Source organism: Ostrea edulis, chromosome 3, assembly GCF_947568905.1.
Source record: "Ostrea edulis chromosome 3, xbOstEdul1.1, whole genome shotgun sequence".
Lineage (NCBI taxonomy): Eukaryota > Metazoa > Mollusca > Bivalvia > Ostreida > Ostreidae > Ostrea > Ostrea edulis.
This window is the reverse complement of record NC_079166.1, coordinates 83,555,511-83,562,239: the sequence shown is the minus strand read 5'-3', so window position 1 is coordinate 83,562,239 and position 6,729 is coordinate 83,555,511. Positions and strand designations below refer to the sequence as shown.

Genomic DNA, 6,729 nt, shown 5'->3' with positions numbered 1-6,729 from the left:
GAAAACATCTCGTAAATGTGCACAACTTTTGTTCTACATGTCTTAACAAAATATTTGCAAGAAAAAAGATATTGGAGATCAAAGGTCAAAAATCGCCGAAATCGGCGAAAAATTTTGGCATCCATTTTTTCAGGTCCAGGCGAGCGTTTAGGCAAATCGCCTCCGGTAAAATCGAATCCCCCACAAATCTTCTAAAATGTTTACTCTATCTTGTGTAGAAATTTCAAGACTCTAGCTTCAAAACTAGCGGAGGAGATGTGTGGACAACAAGGCCCTTCAAAAAGTCACTAAAAGAGAGATAACTCCTGACCGGAAGTGACGTCAAGCACGAAATTTTGCAAGCAAAGTCTCGTCACCAAAAGACATCTTTGCTGAGAATTTCGTGAAAATCGATCGAGAAATGGCTGAGAAAAACGCGTGTACTACCAAGGAAAATAATAATAATAATAATAATAATGAAGAAGAAGAACGCGAACAATAATAGTAAGGTCTTCCGCAGGAGACGGAAGACCTTAATAATAATAAGAAAAGTGAAAAATCAACAATAGAATAATAGAAGGGTCTTCCGCTGAAGTCGGAAGACCCTAATAATAATAATAATAATTTATATAGCGCCATATATGACTATAAATAGCCACTCTAAACCGCTGTACACAATGAAAATGACACAGCGTGTTATAAACGTAGTAAAAGGAAACTATAATAGCACTAAGACAGATACTATGAAAACAATGCTAGAAAAACATCAATAATGTGAAGTAAAATTACTAAAATTTAAAACATGATATGCATGAAAACAGTTCCACGCGTACAATCAAATGATATAAAATACAATAGTTGAAATAAATATACAATTATACACTTGAAAAAGTCATGCTAAAATGATGGTAAAGAAACCATAAAGATTTAACCACCTATAATACTAATGATATGCAAATCTAAAAAGATGTGTTTTTAAATGTTTTTTAAAAGTGTTCAAATTCTGACAACGGCGGAGGGTATCAGGCAGAGTTCCAGAGTGTATCTGCTGCCACATCCAAGTGCCTGTTTCCATATGTGGAGGTTCAACATCTAGGTCTAACTTATGTCAGTGAATTTTAGGGAACGATTCGGTTGGTAAACAGTGATCTCCTCCTCCAAGCATTTTGGTGCCATCTTCTGAATCACCTTGTATGCGTAGAGGATAATTTTGTATTGACTGCACCTGTCAATAGGTAGCCAATGTAAAGAAATCAGCACTGGAGTTATGTTGTCACTTATTTTGGTACGAATGATGATTCGTGCTGCCATATTCTGTATCCGCTGCAATTCTGCGAAGTCGGTTGTGTTAATACCGAAAAGAAGAGTATTGGCGTAGTCGAGCCGAGATGTCACGAGGGCACATACTAGGGTCTTGCACGCATCTTCTGTTATGAGCGACCGTATTCGTCCGATGTTACGTAGTTAATGATAGCAAGCACGAGACCCAGATGAGATTTGATTGTGAATGCAAAGTGTCTTATCAAACCATACCCTTAGGTTCTTCACAAACGGTGTCTCACTGATAACAGTGTCGGCAAAGATCAGATGGTACGATGGTGAGTCAGTGACTATGGTTTTCAGTGGAAAAAAAACAATGAACTCTGTTTTGTCCTGATTTAATTTTAGCATGTTAGCGGACATCCACATCTTTATTGCGTCCACACAAGCCTCTAGGTGGCTAGCGGTATTTTTTTTACCAGTCAAATCATTGTATTGATTCATGTCATAATACAGTTTGATGTCTTGTAGGCACAAAACATGCCCCGGTGCAAGAGAGGGTCAGTCTCAATGGACGCTGAGCTTGAAGAGCAGCCTAGTACATCGAAGAAGTCTGGGACAAGTTCCAAGCGTCCATAAACAGTTGCTACTGAGAGCATTTATTATGCCAAACTCGCAAAAGAAATATATAAATTACAACAGACATCCTCTTTGTCGTCCTTGGAGGGGCAGCACTTCCCTTATCCAGAGACAATGAGCCTTTTGTGCAACAATCACAAGAAAAAGACCAGTCTAATCCTCAGCCCCAGTGCTTATACTAAACAGAGTCTCAGGCGACAAACAAGCCATTTCCTTCTGGACAAGTGGTCAATGACTCACAGAATACACTAGCAACAGTAGTATCACAATTGATGAGTGCAAGTACAGGTGAGTCAGTAGGCATAAGTTCCATGAACACAAATAATATAATTTCTGTAACAGAGGGGATTCCTCTTGGTGCGACAGTGTCTTCCAAAATAAAATAAAAAATCTGGGCTAATGAATTCTTGAATCTAAGAATACTGCTGTCTCATCAGGAGGAAGACCCTCTCACACTGTTCATTTCTCCGGGGGTTATCAATGTACAGCATACATTGAAGGCCAAAAAAAAAAAACCATGTCAATCAATCAATGGACTGATGTCTTCTTGATTTCCACGAGCATCAGAATTCAAAGGGACTCATCAAAGACCCCCGCCTGTTAAAATACATGAGCCTCATTAGAGAAATGCATAGGCTATATGGCGATTCAGTATGGAGGACTTATGATGAGTCCTTTAGAAAATTAAAGGATTCAGTGGACCTTGCATGGCAAAAACCAGTGGAAGAACTAAGACGAAAATGTGTTGCGCTGTCCCTGAAACCCAATCATTCTGGGCAGCCCTTTCGTAGCAAGCAAGCGGCAAGAGTCCGCTTTTGCTTCGAATTCAACCAAAGAAAAATGCAAAAACACCCCATGCCAGTTTTTCCACATGTGTCAATCATGAAGGGACCACCACCCCAAATATAAACGTACCTCTGTATCTCAAAGACTCCCAAAAACAGAACTACCAACCCCAGTAAAACCAAATATGCTAAATAAAGAGTTAGAGGGGTATGATACAGAGCTGAAGTCGTATTTGGTAGACAGATTTACATATGGGTTTTCCCTGGGTTGTGCTACAGCTACAATAGCCCCAATGTCAAAAAACCAGAAGGCAGCATTACAACAAAACGGTATTATAGAAAATCACATCAAAAAGAGTCTAGAACTCAACCGTATAGCATGTCCTTTCTCATGTCCACAATTTGACCTTTTTATTTCATCCCCTCTAGGAGTGGTACTAAAGTCTGAACCAGGAAAATTCAGAATTATTCATGATCTATCTTACCAAAAAGAAAATTCGGTCAATGTTAACATACTCGGTTGTACATTATGACACTATTGACTGGATTATTCAGCTAGTTCAAAAGTATGGTAAGTACTGCTTGATGGCAAAAACTGATATAGAAGATGCTTTTAGAATAATCCCTGTCAATCCATCTGACTATCACTTATTAGGCTTTTCCTGGAATGGAAACTTACTTTGACAAATGTTTACTAATGGGGGCAAGCAGTTCATGTCAGATTTTTGAACAGTTAAGTGTAGCATTACAGTGGGTTATGCAGTCGAGGTGTAGCGCAGGGGGTATGTCCGACATCCTGGATGATTTTTTCTTCATTGGCCCAGCTGATTCACCTAATTGTAAAAATGATCTAGCAAATCCCCTCTACTTGTGCAAAAAGATTGGGGTACCTATCAAAATGTCAAAAACTCAAACCCCCACGACAACCATAAATATTTATGGCATTGAGATAGACTAGATACAAATGGAAGCACGTCTTCCCCTGGACAAAGTGAGGAAGGTCGAACAAAAACTCTTAGACATGCAAGGAAAAAATCATACAAATTTACGTGTTCTTCAAGCATTAATTGGGTTATTGAACTTTGCTTGCTCTATTATTGTTCCTGGACGTGCTTTCTTAAGGCGTTAATTGATATGACCTGTGGTGTAAAACATCCCAATGACTTGATTGAACTTCCCCATGAAACAAAAGCTGACATGGAAACATGGCTCACATTTCTGGCCACCTTCAATGGGAAATCAATTTTCTTGTCACAAAAATGGTTTTCCTCTGATCACCTCACATTGTATATCGATGCTGCTGGGTCCATGGGGTTTGCTGCCATTTTAGGGTCACATTGGCTTGTATCCCATTGGCAAGACAATATGAAGGAATATCAAATTGCAATTAATGAAATTTTCCCAAAAGTGCTGGCTATTGAAATATGGGGCAATGAGATAAAAAATAAAAAGGGTGCTTTTATGTCTGACAACTTGGCGGTAGTTCAAGTTATTAATAAGCAAACCTCCAGAGAAAAAGTCCTTATGAAATTGGCACGCCGCCTGGTGTTGACAACCCTCAAATGGAACATACATTTCAGGACCAAACACATTCCCGGAAAACACAATATTGCAGCTGATCGATTATCTCGATTCCAATTTCAGGCCGCCTTCAGATTCATGCCATGGTTAAATCAACAACCAACACGCATTCAACAGGCTTTCTTGAAAATCTGAACTCACAAGCACGCCAACTCTTAGCAGCCGATTTATCCAATTCTACAAAGGCCTCATTCAAAAGATCAGGTGACTTGTTTGCTCTTAAATTTCCTAAAATGAATTCCCTCCCAATTATGGCTACAGTTTTGTCAAATTTCATAACACATTTTTTTTCAACAGGTTATTCTCCCAGTAGTATATCTTCACATGTATCGGCAATTAGCTATGTGCACAAAGTGTTGTTCCTCCCAGATCCCGCCGATGCATTTTTAGTCCGTAAAATTCTGCAAGGGTGTCATCATTCTGCACCGAGCAAAGATTCCAGGTTACCAATTGCTGCGTCAATAATGTCTAAATTAATGAAAGGCGATGCTGTTCAGTACAGAAATTATGTTCCAGGATCTTATTCAAGTCCATTTTCCTTTTGGCATTCAATGCATTCTTGCGTTTGGGGGAACTTGTTATCAAATCAAAAGGTGAACAATGCAAAGTAATTCAGAGGGATGACGTAACATTCGAATTTCAACATAAAGCGCCTACTGCAGTAATGATAGTGTTAAGAAACTTCAAAACAAATAAAACACATGACCTTTTCCAAATAAATGTTAGAGCTTCAAGCAACCAGGAAATGTGCCCAGTTAAGTCACTGTATCTTTACCTACAAACATTTGCGCACAAATCAGGCCCCCTTTTCAATTTATAGGTGTTAACCAGTCACGTATGCATTTGTAACCAAAAACTTGCAGAACACAATAAGCTTCATTGGCCTGACCCCAGCTCTATATAAAGGCCATAATTTCAGAATAGGGACAGCTACATATGCAGCACATTTAGGGTATTCTGAAAACTGTATTCAGATGGGCAGATGGAAATATAATGCTGTTTGTAGATATATACGTTTGCCAAGCTTTACAATTTGAATCCAACTATCCCCATATTTAATATAGCTAGCCTTCTCATTGTTGTCAAGTCAGATGTGCCATATACTAATGCTTAACACATATCTAATGCTATATCACTTCTAGTCCCTTGATGTGGAATAATAAATCTCACAGGTCAGAAGTCAACCGTTGTGAATTTTCTTTTTCTAGTCAATAATAAGTAACACAGGTCAGGAGTTAACTGCTGTGTACTTTCTAGTCTCCTTCCTCAAAATGTCAACACACAGGTCAGAAGTCAACTGCTGTGTGAATTATTCCTCACTCCTGAATCGTATGTACATAACTTATGTTTAGGTGCCCTGTTACAAGCCTTAAGGCTTTTTTTTTAATTTTATTTTTTTTTACATATATTTGATTTAGGTCTCAACATTATTTATGGTGGTGTATGGTAGCGTTTGCATATTGATGTGCCTACTGGTTCCTTATCTTTCAGGGTTGTGATGTTGATGTATTATACTAGATAGCTACCTCTTTGTGAGGGGGTTGCAAACATCCTGTTTGCTTCTTGTGGCTGATGTTTTTTGTTTTGTATATATTATTCGATGATTTTTGGATATTTTATTTTGTCAAGTGTTTAATTTTACTTGTATAACAGGGAAGATCACTTTATCATATTCAGGGATTTTTATAGAAACAACTTGTGCTGTCAGTATTGTCTAGATCACCCCTTAGCTGATTTTGCTATCATTATATAGAATGATAATATTTGTTTATTGTCATCTAATAAATGACAATATTTCACACAATACCGGTGTTATGTTATGTTGTTGTTCCATCATTATATGGGACTTTGCCAGAGCACCAATATTACATAATAATGATTGTCGGTGTTTAGTCTCTTTTTGTATGTATGTGATACCTAGTAATGCAGTAAAAACAGTAAAATGGTAAACGCAAATCAGTGTATCATGACGTCATGATTCCATTTGTGAATGTATTATCTGGATTTATTTGAATGTTAACTAAATGTATAGAGATTTAACCCTATATTCAACCTCAAAGAGTCATACCAACTGAATGCCAGGTTGTCGATCCAAATTAAATGCCACAGTTCTTGGATCAGGTGTCTTTATGTCCTTCACATCAGCATCCTTTCAATGCATGTCTGGATTTGCCAGTTGACGGTCACTAGCGGACGATAACTGGGAACTTCCCACTAAATATTGGGATGTCAATACCCTTTTTAAAGATGAAAAGAAATTACAATTAAGAATTGTTGGTTTATGTTTTAAAGCAAAACATACGTTTCATGGTAGCAAGGGACAGTTTCGCACTTAAGTACAGCTCAAATTTATTTAAAGATAGAGATGTCCTGTATTTGAAGTGACATTTGGTAGGAAATTGCATACATGTGTTAGAAATGAATGGAATATTGTATTATACATTGCGAGTGTAGCAGAGTGCGTAATGAAAATAAAAAGATATCA

The 6,729-nt window shown here is 37.8% G+C and overlaps 1 pseudogene; it reads left to right on the top strand.

The window, feature by feature from the left end:
• The first annotated feature begins 2,060 nt into the window (after window positions 1–2,060).
• LOC130053655 (uncharacterized) lies at window positions 2,061–3,196 on the top strand (annotated as a pseudogene).
• The last annotated feature ends 3,533 nt before the right edge of the window (window positions 3,197–6,729 follow it).